The following is a 25,459-nucleotide window of genomic DNA, read 5'->3' on the forward strand; positions in this document are numbered from 1 at the left end:
TAAAAATAGAAATTTTCCCAAAATAGCTCTGATATAGAAGTCCAAACCAATTTGTTTTCTTTTAAGAACCCAAAACCCGATTTAACAATTCCATATACAAAACCTTAATTTTAACAATAAGGCTTTCAATTAACTCTTTCATAGATGTATTCAAGAACAGAGAACAATAAATCTTAACACGAGGGTTTTCTAGTTTCCAATTTGTATACAGATGCTTCTTGAGAATGATGAACAACCAAATCCACACACAAGGTTTTCAATCATTGAATTGCTTACAAAAGTTTCCAAAAATGAAGAACAATAAATATGCAAAACAGGGGTGTCAACCTAGAAGAACTCTGAAAACAAAAATAGAACAGACATGGAGAAGACAAGAATTCAAAAGATAGAAAATCATTATACAAATAAACCACAAGATCCTACCTAGATCTGATGCTAAAACAACAATCACACAAAACACGCAAAAATAATCCCCTTTCTCCGAAAACTTCCTTCTTCAAAGTTCCTCCTCCAAAACCTGTGTAATTGCATAATGAGCTCTAGATCTCTGATAAAGAGTTATCCCTTAATTTGGGGCTCTGACTGTGCAATCATACAATTTTTGATTAAGAGTTCTCCCTTAATTTGGGGCTCTAATTGTGCAATCATGCAAGGGAATTTGCTAATCAATTATTGTTTATTACTTGTTATCTTTTACCTTTTCATGCACAAACTTTTAGATATTTCATTAAAATATCTTTATTAAATTAATTAACTTTCTCTCTTTAATTTAATTTATTATATTTTAATTTCATGCATATGCTTTATGCAATTTAATTAAAATAAACTTTATTAAATAATTGCTTACTCTCTCTTTAATTAATTTATTATATTTTAATTTCATACATAAGCTTTATGCACTTTAATTAAAATAAACTTTATTAAATAATTGCTTTCTCTCTTATTAATTTATTATAAGTAAATTTCATACATACGATTTATGCAATTTAATTAAAATAACTTTATTAAGTTTATGTTTTCTCTCTCTAGTTAATTATGAGATGTTTTAATAATATAGTTATTAATTCAACAAATAATATTATTTAGAGTTTATTATTTAAAATAAAACTCTTAAACAATTATTATTAATTTAAATAAATATAAGTATGCCTAAATTAGAACCAAAACTTTATCTTTAAGTTGAATTATTTTATTTAATTAATTCACGAGAATTTTTTTAATAATATATTTATTAACTTAATTAATAACATTATTTAGAGTTTATTATTAAAAGAAAATTCCTATATAATTATCATTAAATTAAATAAATATAAATATGTCAAAAATAGAACTTTAATATAATCTTTTAAATTTAATTTTTGTATTTAATTAATTTTTCAATTAATTAAATATAATTAAATATCAAATTTTTTTATAAAATTTCCATTAAATTAAATCATTAAATTATCTTTTAATTTGATTTAATTATAAGAAAATCACCACATACCCACAAAACCAAAAATGACAACTCTATTGAAGGCAAAGGACATAATCAAACTCTAGGGTCAAAATCACGAATTCATGTCACTTGATAAATTCGGATGGGTAAACTAACTCAGATGCTTGTCCTATTTTTCTAGGACAAATGGGTTTAAAGGTTAGGAGTTGGACTTAAGAATTTATCTCCCCTCTCTTACCATTGAGATAATGTGATAGGGTACGCTCATCTTAGCAATTCAGGGAAGTCGATACCTGGTACCTGCAATCTACATAAAATTTACACATGTACAAACACATATATGCTAAACTAAACAGGCAATGGCAAGAAGTGGTGCATCGTGTAGATCCTGACTAGCAGGTGACTATGACTCCCTTCCTTAACCACATCAGAAACATCATACATAAAGAAAATATACATGCACACCATACACATGTAGTATGGGGTAAGTATCCATAAGAAAACACATATGATAATCCATCTAACTAATCATCATCAATAACTGAAATCATTGTAATAATCATCATAAAATCAACTGAATATGAAACAATATCTGATAATCTAAAAGATAGTGCTACTAATCAACAAGCATAAACTGGCCTAAAAGAGTTCGGCAATAATAATAAAATGCAAACTAGGGGCAGGCACTACACTATGTGGTTAAAATGTTTTTTAAATTGTAATAACTCGACATGTTTCAAATTCTAATGGGAATATCCCTTCACTTTGTAATTTTGATTACATTCATCAATATAAAACATTTTAAATATCGATATTTAATACTTGTACATATTGCGATGATGTTGGGTTTTCTTTAAGGTTCTTTCCTAGTTGAGCTCTTGAACCAGTTTTAGTTAAATTAATATATTCAATGGTATGCCCACTTTTTCCAAAAAATAATAATAATTAATGTGAATAATATTTAAAATTAAAAATATTTTTTTTCTATTAGCTATAGAGAGATCAAAAAAAATATAAACAATCCATCGATAGTCAAGAAGGATGCATAGCCTCACACCGACGCTAAGGAGGCAAAAATACAATAAGTAAGGATCACATACAACAAAACCCCAAAACAAGGGGAAACCACTGAACTAATGTAAAATGTCAGAATAGGTATCCACCCACATGGTCCAACTGAGTGAACCTTCCATCCAAACGATGTTCTTTTGCTCTTGGATCTGGGATAGCATAAAGATCTGCTCTTGACTGGCCTTATGATTCTTTTTAATGGCTTGGTTTAGCTTCCAGCAAGTATGCTCAAACACACACAAATTATCCAATGTCCTCCTCCATTGGTATCCATACTTAAGCTCATAAGAAAAGAACTTAGCTTGACCATCCTTGAGAAATCTTTGGAATTTTTCCTTTTCAGTAATCATGGTGGTTTGAACCTGCACGAATATTTTAAAATGTGTGAGTTTATGAAAAAACTCAGTAAGAACCCTTGGCTTACCTTGGTACTTTTCCTCATTCCTGCATTTCCAGATCTGCCAAAGAATGTTAGAAGACAACATATTCCAGAAAAAATTAGCATCTTTACTAAGCCCATTAATGTGTCCCGTAACAATTTCAAGAATATTCACATTAATGGGATAGTAAAAACCAAAAAGATTTCATATTTCTTTAGCAAAGAGACAATAAAAAAAAATATGTCTACCAGTATCAGGCAACCTACAAATATTACATAAATTGGAATGTTGATTATCTCTATTAATAGGAAGTCTATCAATTAACATAAGCCATTTAAAACATTGAATCTTTGGTTGAATCAGACTTTTCCAAATGTAATTCAGCAATTTATTCTAATTTTTATTATCAAAAGAATAGTACCAAATTTTGTTCAAATGAGCAATAATATCCTCATTATGATCAATGATCTTGTATATGTTTTTTGCCTTTAGCTTATCTAAGACAGTTCCATCTGGCCACTTACAATTAAGGTGCCTATAAGAGTCCACATGACAAACAAGAGGAAAGTCATTAGAAGCTTGCATAATTAAATTATAAGTCCTCTTGTGAGATTGGGGAAAATTATATTTACTCTTAAGATCATCTCACGGTATAAGAATATCATGCTCAAAGATATCAACAAATTGAGTAATACCAGATTTAGCCCAATATTTGGCTGAGCATCCCTGGTAGAGGGCTAAGGGTTTATTGTTTATACTCATATTCCACCAAATGGATCTCTCACCATGAAGTTGATAATCATCATAAAACTCCTTATTGGTGATGAACCTTCGGACATGGTCCCAGGCACACCATATAGACTTAAAAACAACAGAACTTTGAACAATGACTGAAAATTTACCAACAATAAGGTCACAGAATGGGAGGTTTTCCCAAGATCTAGCTTTCTTGGGAAAGCCTCTCTCAATGTTGTGTCTAACAAGCACTTTCCAGGGGCTATCACCTTCTAATGATTGAAAAATCCACTTGGCAAAAAGAGCAATACCTTACAGCTTGAGATCTTTTAACCCCAACCCCCCCAGGGACTTATCAGTATGGCACCAATCCCATTTAACAGCATGGTATTTTCTTTTGCCCTTACCGTCAAACCAGAGAAAATGCCTGATGGCCTTTTGAATTTCAAGAATTTGGTAGTTATTGAACATCCAAGTAGAGGAGTAATAAATACTGTAAGAGGATAAAAGCTTTTGACAAACTTGAATTCTCCCAGCTAGAGATAACGATCTGTTATACCATTTATTAAGTTTATTCTCAATCTTGGCCTTAACCCAAGCCCACATGTCCTTGAGAGAAGGATCTATAGAATAGGGAATACCAAGATACTTGACTATATACTTGGGGCCTCCCCATTGAAACTTGTGCTGAAAGAACCAATCAGGAGGTTTCTCAGTCCAACCCAAGCAAATAGACTTAGCCTGGGAGACCCTAGCACCCGAGATGGTACAAAATAAATCCAACTTAATTTGTAGATTTTCAAGGTTGTTGTCAGTAAGTTCAAAAAAGACAGCAGTGTCATCAGCAAATTGACTATTTATAAGCTCTTCATTATTGGGCAGGTAAAGACCTCTAACTTTCGAGGACAAAGAATCATCTCTAAGGATATAGTATAAAGCTTCAACAACAATAACAAAAAGAGCAGGAGCTAGAGGGCAGCCTTGTCTGATAGACTGACTAAGAGGGAAAGGGTCTGAAATAGAACCATTAATCTCAATTTGGGCACAAGCATCAGTGAGCAGAGTTTGAACAGCCTTACAGAAGTAAGGAGGGAAGCCAAAAGACTACAACATCATGATAATGAACTTCCATTCAACTCTATCATAAGCTTTCTCAAAGTCAAGGAGGAGCAAAGTAGAGTTTTGATGAGAACATTTAGCCCAATCCATAGCTTCCCAAGCAGTAATAAGATTCTCTAAGATATATCTACCTTTAATGAAACCAGTTTGGCAACTATTAACAAACTTAGGGAGAATGTGAGCCAATCTAAGGGCTAAAATTAAAAATAATTCAAAATTAAGTTAAACTTTATATAATAGTTGGGTAAAGGGTTTGGCATATGAATACAGAAAAGGTTAGGGATACAATTAGGGATAAGATATGGAAATGGTTTTGGTTTAAATTTATTGTTTAGATTTTTTATTGGGTTAGCTTTTACACCATGGTTAGGGTTTACCTTCTAGCTAAGATAAGAGTTTAGGGTTATGACAAGAATAATGTTTTTTTTTACAATGATGTTTATGTAGATAATAATATTTAGGTTTAGGGTTTCCACCATTGTTCTAGGGTTAAGATTAGGATTAGCCATGGGATTACTATCAAGACTTATTATTATGGTTCAAATTTAGGTTAGGATTAATATAAAAATTTTAATAATCTAATATAAATATAAACATAATAGAAATATTATAGTATATGATAACACCAAGTTATTTAATTTATATTTTAATGTCTACTTTATATTACCATATATAAAAATATATATGATAAGTTTATTTAGATATAATTATGTATCAATGTATATAATATAATAATGAGACATATTTTCAGCTCTCTCTATCTCTCATGCATGCACACACACAAAAAAACATCTCTACCTCTCTTTGTCTTCATATTTATTCTCTTACTTTTTAAATATCTCCCTTTCTCTATTTCTCTATTTCCCTTTCTCTATTTCTTTATTGTACATATCATTATATAGCACAGATTGTTGGAGCGAGGAAAGGTGGAGCATAATTATTCTTATTTTGCCTACAATAGTAGGGAAAGAATTGAGTTAGATATGTATGTATAATATATTAAATACTATTGACTTAATTTTTCTTTTAATTGGTTGCCCTATTAAATTTTGTGGTGTACCTTTTTTCCTTGTTGATTGGTGGGGACCTGATTAACATTGATTATTACATTTGCAGTTCACTTTTAAATAAAATTCTAATCTATGTTAAAATATTTTATTTTCTTAGTACATATGCAAAAATAAATAAATAAATCCAATCTTCTTTATTATTCTACTTGAACATGTATGCACTTTTCACTTTATTTTAATTTCTAAATAAAATATTTTAGTAATAAAAATTCATTTTCCTCATGTCGGTGAAGACAATGTTGTATGAGTGATGTGTTATGAGAGCCATTTATTTAGAACAACTAGCCCTTCCAATGGAAAAGTTAAATCTTACGCTTTTCCATTTTGCTCGTGTATTGTTTTGATTAAGTAAAAGCAAGTTTTACAGGACCCGAAACCTTTTTACAAAAAGTCTAGCTAGAAACAGAGAGAGCAATTAAGAGCAAACACGAAATAGACCTCCAACAAGAACAAAGAAGAGGTCACAAAGAGATCTGCTAAAAAAGACAGCACAAAGATAGCAAAAAGACAACAAATGAGACAACAAAGAACCAACTAAGTAGCCTTCATTGGGTCCAATGCTTGATTTGTCAGAATCTGCATGTTTTCAACCACTACCTTCACCTCGTCCTTTTTTCCCATGTCCTCAATCCTCTTTGAGTGAGCCCTAGTGTGCTTGCTGGGACCCTAACTATCAATAGCATGAGGGGAGTCCTGACCTTTCTCCATCTCTAGTTTCTTCAACAAAGTACTCACATTCTCAGCCATTTGTTTAATTAGTTTTTCCAAGTTGCTCATCTTGGCTTCCATCTTTGTGATCTTTCCCTGGTTGGTAGTAAAATCTTTGTCCATTGCCCTATTCTTTGCCTCCAACTACAAGATCTTTTGCATTAGGTTTTTAACATCTTTAGCACTCCCGACTACCTCCATTAATATGTCAATGTGTTGTCCAAGAGTGTGTTCACCACAAGCAATTTTGCTGGCATGCCCAACTTCCTTCCTTAAGGCTTGCATATCCCTTCCAAGTGTTTGCATTTGATTATTCATAACCCTAATTTCTTTTAGAATAATGTCAGGGTTACCATACATCCCTTTAATAGCCCCTAGTGTACCTTCATACTTCTCACCAAAATCAGGGTGGATCCCCTATTCCTGAGAATCCTCATCTCTCGACTCTCCTTTATACCCAAAATGCTTCTCCAGATGTCTTGAAGGATATCTTTTTCTTTCCAACATATGGGCTAAGGTCTCATCATCCAAAGGGGAAGAAGCCCTCACAATCAAAATGCCCTTAATCCTCTTACCCTTATTCTCGATTTTTTTTTTAATCCCTTACCAAATCCTCCACAAAATCACTCTCCTTGTTTGAATCAGAATGACCAACTGCTCTTTTCTTCTTTTTTGAACTACCCCCAGTGCCCTTGTTCAAATTCTCCTCACCCCCTTTGGCTTCATCTTGGGTTTCAAAGTCATAACCCTTCTCTAGGATGCTCCCTTCCGTTTCATAATTAGCATCCTTCATATGGCCTCTATTCCTCACTATCCTCTTAGATTTTAATTAAACATTCATGATGAGAACCATGAGACCCTCATGGCAAACATGTTCACCATTTGGATCTTTTTGAATAGCTTGAACATAAATACTAAGAGACTGCTTCAAATAGTAAGGAAAATTGATCTTAACACTGGGCCTAAAGTGGTTGGCTAGCATAAAATGATACCTATAACATTTTTTAAATCTCCCATCTAGGGTTAAATACTCCATAATCACAAACAAAACAAAGTGCTATGGGTGAGAGATAGAGACCAGATTGATATAGGACTTACCACTTTTAACTAGGCGGTTCTTCTCATGCTCAGATTCCACAAATTCCTCAATAGCTTTGTTTGAAAGTTTTCGCTCCCTGTAGAGATTGATACCATCAGTCTCCAAGCTTGTGGCCTCAGTAATCACCTCCTCCAAAATCTCCATACATTGATTCCCACCATAACAGAGCCCTCCTTCCAAGTTTTGATAAACTGCTACATAATGGTTGGGTTATTACCGTTAAGCCTCTCCATATACCTAGTAAAATTACCCCGCCTCAAAATATCCCACACCTCCTCCTTCTTCATCCACTCCATACAACTCACTAGTTCCACCCTTGTCCTCTTTCCCCCCATTCTCCTGTCACTAAGAACCCAAAGCTTCTTCATCTACAACCCCCAAAAGAAAAGAGTCTCATAGAAAACAAAGAGAAGAATGGCACAAAAGACCCAGGATCTATGTGAAACAAAGCACAAATCATTGGAAATAAAATCCCAAAGCCCACGGCCACTTAACTCCACATAATAACCCTGTACTAGCACTGTCATAATTTAAAAAAACCTTTTGCAGAGACCTCCATTTATCATGATGAAAAAGTTGGCGACCATCCAGAGGTAAGGGATCATGAATTAAACAAATGATAGTGTGATCACTTCTACACGCCACATTCGTTGCCCAGTCAGTAGTACCATTAGCTTCTCTAAAATTACGGGTAATAACACAAGTATCAAAGGAATTTATAATATGAATGGCCTCATATATAATATTACTAATTGTCCATGAAGGTATAGCTATTTTGTTAAGACAATTAATAATATTGAGTGAATCCCCTTCCACCCAAATATTATTCAATTTCATTTTCTTAGCATAAATAAGACCATGAAGAGTAGCAGAGGCTTCAGCAACACGATTTATTTGATTTCCAGTTGGTATAGCCATACTTCCCATATTATCTCCATTGGAATTTCTAATCACAATACCACACCCTGCTTTGCCCAAGTTTCCTTTTGAGGCCCCATCAAAGTTTATCTTAAACCAATTGTCAGGAGGATGGTCCCATCTTGTGTGTTCTCTAGGATTAGGTCTATGAACACCCATACTTATACTTTTCAAATTCCAATTATGAAGAACACTAGCTTCCCAATCATTACAAGGTTGATGTTCAGATCACATAGTTTTAATATTCTCTATCATAAGAATTTTTATCTTATGGAAGACCTGAGTCAAACTGGATTCCACATCTCTAAAGATCCTATCATTATGCTCCTTCCAAATACCCCATCCCACATATGGAAAAATGAAGTCCCACGGTTTAACAATTAGAGTATTCTTTGAAGGAACCTTCCAACTAGTAAAGAATAGCTGAATAGTGGAAGGGAACACCCATTCAACATTCAATAAAAAACATATTTTATCCCAAATCTTCTTAGAAAAAGGACAATGCAAAGTGATTTGATCAACTGATTCCCCATCGTTCTTACAGAGAACACATCTATTAATAATAATAATCCCTCTCTTTTTAAGATTATCTAGAGTGAGGACTTTATTCTACAAAAGGATCCAAAAGAAAATATTGACTTTGGGTGTCATACCCTTCATCCAAGCCTTAGCCCAACACGATTCTTCATAATCATCAAAGGAATCAGCATAGGCTGATGCAATTGAAAAAAACCACTGGGATCATTTTTCCAAATCAGCTCATCCTCATTTTGGTTTAAGAAGAACACATTCAAGCACTTACTAAGTTCAACCAAATTGGAGCCCACTCTATTGAAGTCCATCCATTCATCGTCTTTCCAGTAATCTACCACAAGAGTTCAAATTTGAGTCTTACAAAGCTCTATATACCTGTTCCATCTTGGGTCAACACACACAGGGTGATCCAAAATCCAAATGTCTTCCCAAAAAAGAACTCTCCTCCCATTACCAACCTTCCATTTAACCCCTTTTCTAATAATGTGTTTAAGTTTTTGAACATTCTTCCAAATCATAGATCCCCCTTGATCCATATTACTATTAAGAAAGTGGTAAAAGTCAAAGTTATCTATGTTGTATTTATCAATCCAAATATTCTTCCATTCCCCAACCTATTTATGTCATCTCCATAAAAAATTTGCCATTAATAAATCATTTATAGAAGTAACCCTTCGTAAACCAAGCCCTCCCTTCTTTGGAGGCATACAAACATTTTCCCAAGCAATCAGAGGGAATTCTTTTTTATTCTCCATACCCATCCACAAGAAAGGTTTTTGGACCTTTTCAATAGCAAGAGCATATTTTCTTGGAATTTTGAATAGACTCAAAGCATAAAGCTGGACACTTTGCAAAATAGATTTCAAAACAACAACCTTACCTACCTAACTAAGAAGGGATCCTTTCCAGCCTGCAAGTTTCGAATGGATTTTATCAATCAATGAGTTCCAAAAACTATTAGGAGGGGATAACCCCAAAGGTAAACCCAGATAAGAACCAAGAAAAGAACCAATCGCACAGCCAATAATCTTTTTTATCTTCAATTGTCTTTCAACACTGACATTCATAAAATAAATCAGGCTTTTATTCCAATTAATAATTTGACCAGTAGCATTACCATAGTCCACCAAAGCCTTCTTAATATTCCTAGTATTCTTCATTGGAGCTTCTCTCATAACAATAGAGTCATCAACAAATTGTTGGGGAGAACACACTAGAGCTGACGAGGAAGGATTAAGGCCCAAAAAGTCCCCTTTAAGAACCATATTATCTACAAATTTTCCCCAAACATTCTACTAAAATGATAAAAAGAATTGGAGAAATAGGGTCACCTTACCTGAGGCCCCTAGAAGCCTTGAAAAAAGAGGAAGGGGAGCCATTCACAAGCACCAAGAAAAATGCCGACGATACCAACATAAAGATAAGATCCTGAAATCTCTTATTAAAGCCAAATGCTTCTAGAACACGGAGAAGAAAGTGCCATTCCACTCCGTCATAAGCTTTAGAGAGGTCAAGCTTGAGCAAAAAACCTTCCTTTTTAGACACCGAGAGAGAATGAATATTTTCATGCACAATAATAATGGAATCCACAATCTGTCTTCCAGGAACAAACCCATTTTGTTATCTAGAAATAATGAGAGGAGGAAGAGACAGAATCCTCAGGGTAAGAACCTTAGAAATGATCTTATAAAATGAATTACACAGACTGATAGGCCTAAACAAGTCCATTCTATCTACACCTGGCTTTTTAGTAATAAGAGCAAGGAAGGTACCATTCAGCTCTTTAAGGATGTTCTTGGACCCAAAAAATTCCTTCACACCATTACAAATATCTGCCCCAATAATATGCCAGTACTTATGAAAGAACGGGAATAGGAATCCATTAGGACCAAGGGCTTTGTCTCCTTCGAAGGAAAAAATAGCCTTAGAAATCTCATCTGACGATGGAATAGAGGAAAGAAACATATTATGATCCTTAGAGACACAAGAAGGGATGCACTCAAGGAACAATTCCTACTTCTCCAAGTCCATATTGGAACCTTGTAGCAATTTTTTAAAGAAATCCACTACCTCCCTTCTGATGGTCTCTTCATTATCTATAGGACCCTCATTTTTATTGAGTCTACAAATTCTATTAGCCATCCTGTGCTTGAGAGTAGCCACATGAAAGTACTTAGTATTACGATCGCCATCCTTCAAAAAGACCTTTCTAGTGCATTGTCTCCAAAAATTTTCCCCTTTAGAGATGATGTCATAAAGTTCAACCAATTTGCCACTTTCCTCTTCCCTAGAAAAAGTCTCATAAGGTCTTTAGTCTGAATCTATCTTGGATGTCCTTAAGTTCCTCCAAAATCTTTTTTTTGTTCTCAAAAATGTTACCAAATGTATTTTTCTTCCATATCTTAATATTTTTCTTAACATTTTTTAGTTTTGCAGCAACTCTAAACATTGTTGTACCTTCAACTTGAATACCCCACCAATCCTTAAGGAGCATAGACATTAGTGAGAACCCAGCTAAAGTCATCTTTAGAATTTTTGAATTTAATATTCATCATATTTGTGTTTTGGGAGATAATCTCTCCTTGAATCCATCTATTAATCCAAAAAACAGCCAAACTACTAGAAGCTCCCTCTCAATCATTTCCAATAATCCTTCCACCCTTGAAAATTGGAAGACATTCCACCTTATCCTTAAGCATTTTTGTTTCTTGAATAACCAAAATATCTGGCCTATTATCTCTTATCATATTCTTCAATATATCCTATTTATGAGGGTTATTTAACCCTTGAATATTCTACGAGATTATCTTTATAATTTATTGAAATTTTTTGCTTCAAGGATGGTTCTCTGACTACCATTACCAATGCTCCTATTGGTTTCAGTTGTTCTCTTCTGCAAATTGGAAGGTCTACCCACCGAGGAGGGGGAAGACCCAAAATCCCCATTCTTAAGAGTAGCCCCAAGAGACTTAGAAGAGAGGCAAACTGACCTACTCTATAGGATCTCACCTTTTGCCTTGGGACCTTTCTTCATGTTCTTGGAAGGCGCATTCTCCCCCTCTTTTTTCCTACCCTTATTTTTGCCCTTGACTTTTTTACCAACTGGAATCCAATTAGCAGCAAATCCCTCCTCTTCCCACTGAGCTTCCTCATCTTGATAAATAGAAAGTAGGTCCTCAACTTCACCTCTAACAAAGTTTCCTTTCTTTAAAGATTCCTTAGTAACATGACCCAAAGGCATAACAGACACCATTTGGGGTCCATCTTCTGCAAGACCCATCTCGTCCTTACGAATAACATCCTTATCAGCTAGGATCTTCTTCAAGCTATCTCTATTAGAGATCTCTAGTATGTTTTGAGCGTTAATCTCCAAGCCTCCCTCCATCACCTCTGATAAATCTAGCCTGGACTAACCATCCTCCACATCACAAACTATACTATTTTTCTGCTTCTAAAAAGGAGGCCTCACCTTCTTAACCCCATCACCACCTACATCATTATTTAGGCCGAAAATATGTTCCTTTGAAGTAGAGCTCTCACCTACAACCACCCCATCTATCTTTGAAATCTCTACATCCTTTTGTTGTTCCTTTCAAGTGGTACTCCTACCTAAAATCACCCCATCACCCTTCATAGAACCAACAGCCATGTTCATATCCTTCTGCATCCACACTTTCTTATTCTTTTTGGCCTTATCTCTTAAGGAGGGACATTTTTTTTCCTAGTTCTCAGCTTTCTTACAATGAAAGTAGATAAAGGGGAAAGATTCAAATTCAATACGTTGGTCCCATATGCCCAATTTGGACTTTAATGAGATAGATTCAGGCATATCCACCCTTTGTGTAACTTCAACACAAAATCTTGCATAGTTCATCCTTTTCTGAGACACAATCATTGGATCTAAGGAAAGGAGCTCACCAAAGGTATTGGCTATGCCCTGAAAAACATCTTCCACCTAGAACTCGAGGGGGAGGCCTAGTAACTGAAACCATATTGGGGCTTGAATAGCAGAGTCATCCATAGTGTAAAGATTGGGAGGCCATTTGTGGAGGATAAAGGTATGCCTCCCCATCACCCAAGGACTACTGCAAAGGATATCCTATTTATCCTTATCATAGGAAAAACAAAATGAGAGACACCCTTTAGCCATAGGTGAAACATCAACTTGACCTTTCAAGCTCCATTTCTTACACACAAAACTCCTCACATCATCAATGTTGGGTCTAGCCCCAATAAACCTCCCAACTAGAGTTGAATCCATGCTCAAAATGTTTTTATCAATAATCTGGTCAAGGATTTCAATGGAAAACTTACCTTTATCCTTTGCTGACGTATCTTTAATCGACGAAAGCTAGATTTGCTAGTGGGGTGTACTCCAAACAAGCTCGACCATTTTTTAATCAACTTGGGCCCTCCAATGTACCTCCATCCTTAGAATCTCCAAAAATAGAGGAATCACCAGTTGAAAATGATCATAGTCCTAGCGCAGATCGTACAGAATTCAAAATCACATTCTCGCCCAAACCCTTCACACCGCTCCCACTCCCACTTTCCATCATTTGACTCAATGAGGTTGTGAATCACTCATGTATATTGTTGTAATTGATATTGCCTATATTGCTTTGATCTTGGAACCCCATTTTTAAAATCATTAAAAGCCAGAGCCACTACCTACAAGTTCACAGCTAGGCTTTCATACCTTTAGCAAAGTTCATTTGTTGCATCCTCTACATATTTTTCCCTTTTAGGAATCTTATCCCAATTTAGCATAAGTATCATATCCGAATAGGTTTTCTTTGCCAACAATGGGTTTTTAGACCATAGAAGTGGCTTCATTGTCCATTCATGGTATAGATGAATCAGATTTCTACATGAGGGTGTGTATGGAAGGCAGACCCCCTAATAGAGGGTTTGTGTAGCTAACCTTGAGTGTTGGAAAAGGGAGCATGTACTTCCTAGTGGATCATAAGTTGCTTCAATGGTGACACCCTCAGTTAATTGTGGAGATCTGCATCACAATGAGAAATGACGACAAGTTCATCCCTATGGAGGAATATTGATGGATTTGTGTTGTGTGTGAATATTATTTTAGTATCTGAGTACATATTGGAATGGTTTTATGTTGATAATTTGTCATTTTATTTTAATTTGCATTTCATGTAATACATTGTTTAGATACATTGCATATTTTCCAATGTATTGTTATGTATAACTATCATACATTTGATTGTTTATGCAAAAAATTATCAAGATAAGATCAAAAATGCTATAGTAGCTAATGTTGTGGTCTGATAACATTAGCATATAATAGAATGCATGTGTATTCTAATTTATTTTGCATTCTATTATTACAAGGTACATATCATTATCTAGGACACATTGTTCGAATGAGAAAAGGTGGAGCATAATTATTCTTCTTTTGCTTGCAATAGTATGGGAAGAACTGAGTTAGATATGTATGTGTGATATATTAAATACTATTGAATTAATTTTTCTTTCAATTGGTTGCTCTATTAAATTGTGTGGTGTGCCTTTTGTCCTTGTTGATTGGTAGGGACCTAATTAACATTGATTATTGCATTTGCAATTCACTTCTAAATAAAACTTTAATCTATGATAAAAATATTTTAATTAGTTAAAATATTTTATTTTCTTAGTACATATGAAAAAAAAAATTCCAATTTTCTTTATTAGTCTACTTTAACATGTATGCACTTTTCACTTTATTTTCATTTCTAAATAAAGCATTTTAGTAATTAAAATTCATCTTCCTCATCTCACATTTACATAATATCATATTGCACTTCCTTTATTGCAAAATTAATAATAATAATAATAACAAACACCCACCAAATAAAACATTCCATTTCCTATAACATGTAAATAAACATTTAATTTCTCAAGATAAGATTTGTGAGAATATACAAAAGATATTCTTATCTTGTCAAATATATTGTCCCACTTATTTATTTTATTGCATGAATTATCTTATTAGACAAAAAGTTTGGAAACAAAAATATAAAAGCTCCCTCATGACTGTAGTAGGTGCAATCTTCTAAACATTGACACTTGTTGATCACAAAGATGATACAAAGAAGAATTACTACTTAGCGAAGCTTTGTGAAGTTCCCTATTCAACAACTATGTAATTACTATAATTTAATTTTTTCAATCATTGAATGAATGTGTTTTTTTCCTTCTCAAGTATTATATCTTTTCCCTTCTATAGAATGTCACTTGTTGATCACAAAGAGGGTACAAAGAAGAATCATATTTCCATATAGATCTATTTTTTTGTCTTACATGTAATTCAATACCACAATTTCTTATGATGACATAAATAAAATACAACATTTTACTATTATAAATTTAATTCCTCCATTAAGACAATGGTTGTGCACATGATACACTTCTATAATGCAACAAGTTCAGATCTCGTCAAGCCGTCACTTTAATATAGTTCTTTCAATTATACAAAATCATACATTTATACTTTCCAATCAAATAGCTATCTAAGTACCCCTTGCACCTCCTTTTGGATGCAAAACCACTCCATGAAGAAATGAACTAAAAAGTGACTACATTTTAAAGAAAATGAGATTCACCTTCCTACCTCCCCACTTTTAACAACATACCCACCTTAGTTAAGATGATATTTCTTGAGGCATGAAATCTATGGAGTAGTTGAGTGAGAAAGGGTAAATTAGTTTAGCCATGGAGTAGTTGAGTGATCCTTGAAAGGTTAAATTATGGACTCGAACAATTATCACTTTACTAATGCAGATCACTTGTAGGGCTCTCAAAGACTATTTTTGTCATTGTTCTCAAAATATTAGCATGTCAATCCATAACAGAAACTCAATTCATGCATTGAAATTTCTTTCAACAGTGTTGAAATGCCACAAATCACATTTCATTCTAAGAATATTGTAGATATAGCTTTTCCAGCAAGAAAGAATATAAATAGAAAATTGGAAACATCGATGAGCCCGAAAGGACAAATACAAAGGAAATTTCAAATGAATTTTAATGTATTCATTTATAATGGCCAAAATTCAAATTTTGATGATAAAATACACCAAACTTTGCCACTTCTTATTCATATGAAATTTCAATTTAAATTCCAATAAGATCACTAAATTTTTTACAAATCGATTCACTGAATGAATATTAAACATCATTCCATTTTTTTAAGCATCAAAGCTAGGGTTAATGCCTCTAATCACTCGAGTGTAAGCTAGATTTTTGAAATTTCACATGAACTAGCTAATTAGACCTAATGAACCTATTACATATGTTTTACAAAGAAACTATCCTTTAGTTCTTTGATATTGTCAAACCAATGATTATATAAGAGCTTCCAAACTCTATACACCCCAAATCCACCATTATATTAGATAGATCCACTCTCCAAGTTCATTTATCCACTAATTTACTATCATTTTTACGTTAGTCACATAGAGATGCCCAATTAGGGCTTGGCTGTATTTTCTACAAAATCAATATTCTTCTTTGAAACCTTTGGGAATATATTATACATTCCCTCCTATTGCATTCCACCCAGGTCCATTAAATTCTAATGGTGAAATTGCAAGAGGTCATTTTTGTGATGAAACCCTTGAATTGTGATGGTTTTAGACCCTATCTAGGAAAATAAGTATTTATTCTTCTAAACTCAACCAAATCTCTTCAAATAAAGATTAGAGGAATCCTAATTATTCTCCCTAAATGGGTTAATAGTTTATACAATTAGATCAAAATCAATATAGAATAATGGTACACTTCTTAACACAAAATTGTATGAAAATCTATGCGCTTTATTGCTTCAAAACACCAACATGCATCTTCTTTGATCATTTATGATCCCAAAGGCTTTAAATAGACCAATATAAACTTCCCCAAATTTTTTAAATAAATCTAACTATTGGGAGAAGTTTGACGACTGAATTGGAAATGTCATCAATTTTGTCAAGCAATATTTTTATGACTTTTTCATTTTAGGTTTATATCACCTAGATTTACCCAAATTAATCCTACATGATAAAAAAAAATCTTAACTCCAAATCTAAGCTTCCTACCAATCTATTGACCCACTGACTAGATTTAACCATGTTGGCTTATCAATGCCTAACATGCCAATGGCCTTACAAATAGATCTTATTACATTGTCAAATGGGTACAAAGGAATTTTATGATCATTGTAAACCTATTTGCATTCCTCATGACACACCATGAGTCTTCAATCTTCTTTGTTAGAATCATGGGGTGCTCTTACACCACTTCATCTAGAAAAACAACATGTTCTTCCTTTACTAAGTGGACCTACCACTAAGAGGGGTTTGATCATAGATATGCTATCATTGTTTGTGTTGAATGTAATTTATACATCTATTCTTGACACTACAACCAAAGGGTTGGATCATAGATATACTATCAACAACATAATGACCATTCGTAACAGGATATTTTGCATATCTTTCCATGATAGATTTACTAAATTGAGACATCTATTAGGCAAACACATAAATAATCCTAACCTCATCACATTGTACAAAAAAGCATAGCTAAGAAAGAAAAGGTGCATTATCCAAAACCATTCTTTGGTGAAGATAAAATATCCTTTAATTATTACAAAACCAAAATTAGAGTTCCATATTCATGGTTAGATTCTATAACCTTCAAAATCAATAGGAACATTAATCATACCAAGTCAGGTAGGTGTGTGCCTATTGCAACAAGTAAACTAGATTAGAATGGATATGAAGTAATGTTTTATGGTTTAGGTGTCCTAATAGAAATTGAGATTAGTTGATATGTTTATGCTTATTACTCTATGATTTGAGACTTACTACATTGATTTGTACTAACAATGATGGGAGTCGTTTCACCTTATGATGATGATGTTGATTATGGTACCTTGATGATCAGGTTATATGCATGTTTTAGATAGTTCAGTATGCCTTATTGATGATGTTATGATGTTTTGGGTATACGTATTTATTATGATGATTATTTTAGTATTTTAATTTGAACTAATAAAAATGTTATGATGATTCAACTATGAGATTAGTGATGATTAAATATGTGTGCAGAATTAAGATAGGTTATTTAAATGAAAATTTTATATTTTGATTAATGTGATCATGCAATTTGGTTTAAATATATGAATATAATGTTACAAACTATTGATGTGTGAATTGAGTGTGCAGGATTATTAACCATAAAATTTATTGCAGAATCAGTAATCGACCCTATGTGAAAACTATAAGACTAAGGTTGAATCCAATAAAGTGATTCGAACCTCATTGTCTAGTGTTTTATTTGTATCATAATCTAAATGTTTGTATCAATCTGTAATTGTAAGGTGATTAATGTTATGTAAAAGTGAATCTTATGGTGTCACTTGACACTCGTAATACGTATATGTGTATCAACATGTTAATTAGGGTTAGAAAAGTAACTTGTTGCTTGAAGATTGATTAAGATAGTAATCTAAGACTAATAGTTGGTAATCTAGATTAATTATTCTAATTAGGGTTTAGAGTTAAGGTTATATTCTTAGGGTTTTAAAAAGTTTAAATGGTTCAAGTCAATTATATAGGCCCTAAAATGATCCTAGAGTCCAAGTGCCCAAGGGTTATGTATATGGGTTGGGGATCTTATCCACCCATCTAGACCCTTTTGTTAACTTTTATGACCCCTTAAATATCACGTTATCCCTTTGGTGCAGAAATTGAACATCTCCATGTAGTTAGTCAAGTTTACACTTCTCCTAAAAGGTTGCTTTGATGGTAGGAACAAGTGGGAAGACCTTAGAAGGATTAAGTCAAGTTTGGATTTATTGTCATTTTAGGTGGGTGAGTTTAGAAGCCTATTTAGTGGCCATTTTGAGAGTTCAAGGTTGTTCACCCATTCTCTACATTTAGAGAAAGTTAAGCTTAGAATTGAGGAGGAAGAAGGATTAGCTCATCTCAAAACTCCATTTCCATAACCTTTGTGAAGGTACATTTCTTCATGGCCTTGTTATTCATGCATTATTCTTTGTTGAACATGTAAGGGATGGGTATTTGTGAGTTTTCTATTTTCTTTCCTTTCATGTTTTCCTTTTTTTAGGGAAAACTATTAAGCGTGTGTTCATTACTCACCCTTAGATAGGGTAGAAGTGGCCATGTATGAGAGGAGGGCTTTAGTTGGACTCTAGGTTAGTGCAGAATCTCTTCTCATGATGAGGAGAGGGAGAAAGTAAGGTGTTATGGGCCCTTGCTATCAATACGAATTGATTTTTGTGTTTGGGGCAAGGTAGTTTAGTAGGTTTAAGTGTAAGGTAATTAGGATTTAGTAATTAGTTTATAATTAGTAAAAAGTAAAAAAAAATTATTGGTTTAGAGGATATTATGTAATTTTAAAAAATATAGTTTAATGGATTTTATATGATGGGTTAATACACTTTGTTAGTGGGTGTTTAGGAGGTAGGTAGTAGAAGTTTGGGTTAAACAGAAATAGTTAGTAATTAGTGTATGTCTTCATGATTTATATTTAATAATAAATTCTTTCTTATCAGATTTATTATTTTAGTAAATTTGATAGTTATTTTTGTTTTGTAATAGTTGTTTAATCTAATAAGTGATAAGTGGTGAGTGTAAGGGTTTGAAGTTATAGTTAAGAAGGAAGTGTATAGTTTAAATTTTATTTTAATGGTAGAATATTATTATTGTTTGAATTATCTATTATTTTATTAAGGGAATATTTTAGAAATTCTTTAAAAGTAATATTATGTATTTAATTATGGGTTCAATTAATTTGAATTGCCAAGGTTATAGGTATGAAGGGTTATTGAAGGGTTCCTATGTAGATAACCTGATAGTTAGGAATGCATTTTAAAGATGAAATGAATGTCTTAAATTATTAAATTATTAATAGCTAATATTTTAATTAGTTTTAAATAGGTTATGAGAATAATCGAGATCAACTATCGAGGTGATAGGTCAACCTCTTAAAGATGTAAAATGAGTTCGCCTAGGGGATTGAACTGGCATATAGAAATGATTATAAGGTATCATATCAACCTAATGAAACTATGGAACCCTGATTCGTGCTTGATTATGATGTCACACCTCAACTAATATTTTTATCAAACTAAGTTGGATAACCCGAACTAAGTGTCCCTATAGCACTATGATTTATGGCCTTGAATCTAGTACACTGTGTTTGGATATTGACCCTATATTCTTACGAAAAGGAATTGAAGTTCAAATGGTTGTCTAACTCTTGAAATAATGAATGAAATCCTCTATGAGTACTTCAACTCACCTTTACCCTAATCGAGGTTATAATCAGCTACTGAAACACTTAAACTCTTTAAACTAATTGTGAAACCTTATAACTTGGAACTAATCTTGTCATCATCTTTTCTCAATTTTTCTAATCTTCAATTTTAATTTTTCAAAAGTATATTTGCCAAAAAATATGAAATATTAATTAGTAAATATGCATTTATTCTTTATACTCAATTTAGTTTGTTTATAAGAATTTAAATTTATTTTAGTTAGATTTTTTTTAATGTTACAATTAGTATTTTATTCAATTTAATATTAAGAATTATTTTTAATTTAGTTTAATATTAAAATGAAGACTATTTAGTTTATAACTTTTTCTAACTTTATAAATAAAATATTTCAAAATTTCCATTTAAAATATAATAAAACATTTCAAACTATTAATTAAATTATGGCTATTTTTATTATAATTTCTAATTTTTAATCTTTAAAAGTGTGAGGGCAGAGTGAAATGTAATTAGAAAAATCTCATACTATGAGACATGCAACAGGTGCATGAACCCTTTAAATCCAAATAAGTTTTCTTTTGGGTCCTATTTTAATAAATCCTGCCAAAAAAAAATCAATCCTCTACTAGCATTTCAAGCTGCCTATCACTAGGGCCCCCTCGTCAATCTATTCCCATGTATTAAAAAAATTGACTATAAAATTTCTAACACCCACAAATGAGGGTATTATCCAACAAAGAACCTTCAAGAAAATAGAAAATAACACAACACAAATTGCAGTAGAATGGAAGACAAGCTTGCAACATGCTTACCTGAAAGAACACGACACTCATGAAACAACAAAGCACTCCTAAATATAATTTTCTCTCTCAGACTTCAACAACTCTACAGAATGGCCTGGTTCTATATTTCTAACTCGCCAAAATGACATTCACAGTGACGTGATAGCTATAGTCTAATTCAGTGTTCATTTGGGGATTTCACAGTGTACAAAGATTGAGTTTTAATTATCTTCATTGTGTTATCTACAAAAATTGAGTTTTGATTATCTTCACTGTGTTATCTACAAAAATAATGACTCAAATAGAAAATGGGAAAAGGAAAAGTTGTTTTCCTAAGCACAAAATAAAAAATTCAACCTACCATCACTATTTTTTAGAGATTGAGATTAAATGCACTTAATCACTCGTTGACAATAGCTACTTAAAAAAGCAATAAGATTTATTGTTGTGTTCCAAATTTAAACCATTCTGACAACCCTCAATAAATGCAAATAGATCTATGGACACAAGTGGAGGAAAGATATTCTCATTAGATTTGAAAGGACTCCAGCCCATTTCTATAGATTTTTAAACGTACTATAAAACTTGTCTGCATGAAAAAGTAAATAAAATAATATAATAAAAAGTCATCCTAAAACATTGACTGTTCATTCCAAAAAGCATAGAAGTATATATATATATATATATATATATATATATATATATATATATATATATATATATATATATATATATATATATATATATGTATATATATATATATGTATATATATATATATATATGTACATATATATATATATATATATATATATATATATATATATATATATAACAGTAAATAATTGAATGTTCCAAATACAAACATTAGATAAACACAGTTCTACTACATAATTCTATTATTTGATTGGCTCACTCAATCAAGTAAAAGTGGCATCCAATAGATGTTATAGTTATTGTACTTTTATAATGTTTGTGATTTTCATTTCTTTAGCGAAAATTATTAGAAATCTTTTATTTCTCTTTAGTACAATGAACAGTTTGTAATATTTACTTCATCTCAATGAAATACTTTTTTCTCAACTTTAGGCTTTTCTATAAATTTCTAACAAAAATCCAGCATTGATTGGTGGTTGTAATTAATGCATATATCTTAAAACATCTAATCTTTTCCTAAGAAATTATGTGCACATATTTTGTTCTCTTCCATCATATTCTGGAACAGTTACACTTTATAGGGTGTTAAGGAAAAATGAGAAGATAGTTTGGCATGCAATCTTGGTGGGAGAAAGAATGTTAGTTCAGCAATGGAGCAGTTGAGTGAGAAATGGTAAATTATGGACTCAAAAAATTATCACTTTGCTGATGCAGGTCGCTTGTAGGGCTCTTCAAGACTCTTTTTGCCATTGTTCTCAAAATATTAGCATGTCAATCCATAACAAAAACTGAATTCATGCATCAATATTTCTTTCAGCAATGTTGAAATGCCACAGATCACATTTCATTCTGAGAATATTATAGATATAGCTCTGCCAGCAGAAAAGAGTATAAACAGAAAACTGGAAACATCGATGAGCCCAAAAAGATAAGAAAGGACAAATACAAAGACAATTTCAAATGAATTTGAACATATTCATTTATAATGGCCAAAATTCAAATTTCTTTGATAAAATACACCAAACTTTGCCACTTACTTCTTATTCATATGAACTTTTAATTTAAATTCCAATAAGATCACTGACTTCTTTACAAATCAGTTTGTTGAATGAATATTAAACATCATTCTATTTTTTAAAGCATCAAAACCAGGGTTAATGCCTCTAATCACTCCAGTGTAAGCTAGAATTCTAAAATTTCACATTAACTAGAACCTTCAAAATTTCTACATCCATTAGCAGCCCCACCAAACCATAAATAGATCATCAAGCTCAATTATACAAATAGACTAAGAAGCCCCACCAAACTATATCAATCCTCAACCCCACACATGATGAGAGGAGTCACTACTCAGCTTAAGTCACTTCCAATACTAAGTCATCGACATGTCGTGACCCAAGAAATTTTGACTTAACTAGAGTGGGCATGCGGTTAAAAGTGGGGAGGTCACTTTTTAGTTCATTTCTTCATGGAGTGGTTTTGTATCTAAAAGGAGGTGCTAAGGGTACTTGGATAGGTTTTTGATTGGGAAGTATAGATGTGCAACTTTGTATAATAGAAAGAACTATATTAAAGTGACGATTTGAGTTGCATTATAGAAGTGTATCATGTACACAACCATTGTCTTTATGGAGAATTAAATTTATAATAGTAAAATGTTGTATTTTATGTATGTCATCATAAGAAATCGTGGCATTGAATTACACGGAAAGACAAAAAAATAGATCTATATGTAAACATAATTCTTCTTTGTACCCTCTTTGTGATCAACAAGTGACATTCTATAGAAGAGAAAAGATTGAGTACTTGAGAAGGAAAAAAAAAAAAAAAGATTCCATTCAATGATTGAAAAAAATTAAATTGTAGTAATTAAATAGTCGTTGAGTAGTAATTCTTCTTTGTATCATCTTTGTGATCAACAATTGTCAATGTTTAAAAGATTGCACCTACTACAGTAATGAGGGAGCTTTTAAATTTTTGTTTCCAAACTTTATAGCTGATAAGACAATTCATGCAATAAAATAAATAAGTGGAATAATATATTTGACAACATTTGAATATCTTTTGTAATTTTGACACATCTTATCTTTAGAAATTAAATGTTTATTTATATTGCAATGACATATATGAAATTGATATTTTGAAGAAAAAATGCAAAGCATGGAACATAGTTAAAATAAAGGAAGTGCAATATGAGATTATGTAAATGTGAGATGAGTAAAATGAATTTTCATTAGTAAAATGTTTTATTTAGAAATGAAAATAAAGTGAAAAGTGCATACATGTTAAAGTAGAATAATAAAAAAGACTACATTTTATTTTATTTTTTGCATATGTACTAAGAAAATAAAATATTTTAACTAATTAAAATATTTTTATCATAAATTAAAGTTTTATTTAGAAGCGAATTGCAAATGACTTTTTTGTTGCAAGAGAAAATAATTTTTTCACTTTGAAGATTAAATGTGAAAATGAAGAATGCAACTTCAAAATATTATTTTTATAGAGCTTCCATATATTTGACATTTTAAACATAGAAAGATAGATAGTAACTCTTATTTATAACTTGAAATAAATAAAAGATTTGGCTTGATAAAAGCCATAGAATGCTAATTAAAATATTTCAATGTTAGAAAGCTATACTTTTTTTTGAAAAAATAACTAAGAGCTTTGTATATATGATCTAGGAACATTTGAATTATGTGAGTCTTAAGCTAGTGATATGTAATGGGCACCCTTGGATTTCCCAAAAACTAAACCAAATTGCTTAAAGGAATTATGTCAAACAGTTTGCATTCAACTTCTTATTTCTCCGTTTAATGTTTTAAACCCCTTATAACTCTGGAAATCAAACGTTTATTTGTTTGTTGTGTTTCATGCATGGAATTGGTATCATACAACATAAGCAAGAAAGAAACTACAATGATATGCAAAGTGGAAATGAACTACTACTAATAAAATGTTATTTTCAGAATTCATAAAACCAAATACATGGTAGATTTATCAACTCACTAATTACTTCAGCAGTATTGACATAATACTCCAGCCCATGCTTTCAAACTTGCTGCTACAATACTTTATCTTTCAATCAGTCCACTACCTTCATAATACCATTCCCTCAAAGCGGCATAAGTGTCGGACAAGTAGTGAAGAAGATATGAGCAAAATATCAAATCTGCCTGTAGCCGGAAATGAAACTAAACTACCTAATAATGAAGCCAATAACAAAGAATTCCAAAGGCCAAACCCCAAGGGAATGACGTCTAGAATGTTACAAGAGAGGATAGACGTCCTCAAATGCCAAGAACGGAGTTGCAACTCACACACCAATTTCTTCTCATATTCAACCTGCCTAATGAAGCCACAAATGCTTCCTTTTATTCTATTTCCAAGGGTCCGCTCAACTCATATGGGAAATGTGGGATAAAAGATGTGTAATATATAAAACATATATTAAAATACCCCTTATGTCTCCCTTGGGTACACATCACCATAAAATAAATATTAAAGTAACACTTTAATATTTTACAATTAAATTAGACGTTACTTTAATAAAATTTCAGGCATTAAAATGTATTAGCAATCGAACTCCAAATAATGTGAGTGATAGCTCATCGAAAAGCTCTCACCGAGGAGTATCGAATCCAATCACCAAAATTGACCTGC

The sequence above is a fragment of the Cupressus sempervirens genome, chromosome 7, assembly GCF_028749045.1.
Source record: "Cupressus sempervirens isolate cs-2001-9-10 chromosome 7, ASM2874904v1, whole genome shotgun sequence".
Classification (NCBI taxonomy): domain Eukaryota; kingdom Viridiplantae; phylum Streptophyta; class Pinopsida; order Cupressales; family Cupressaceae; genus Cupressus; species Cupressus sempervirens.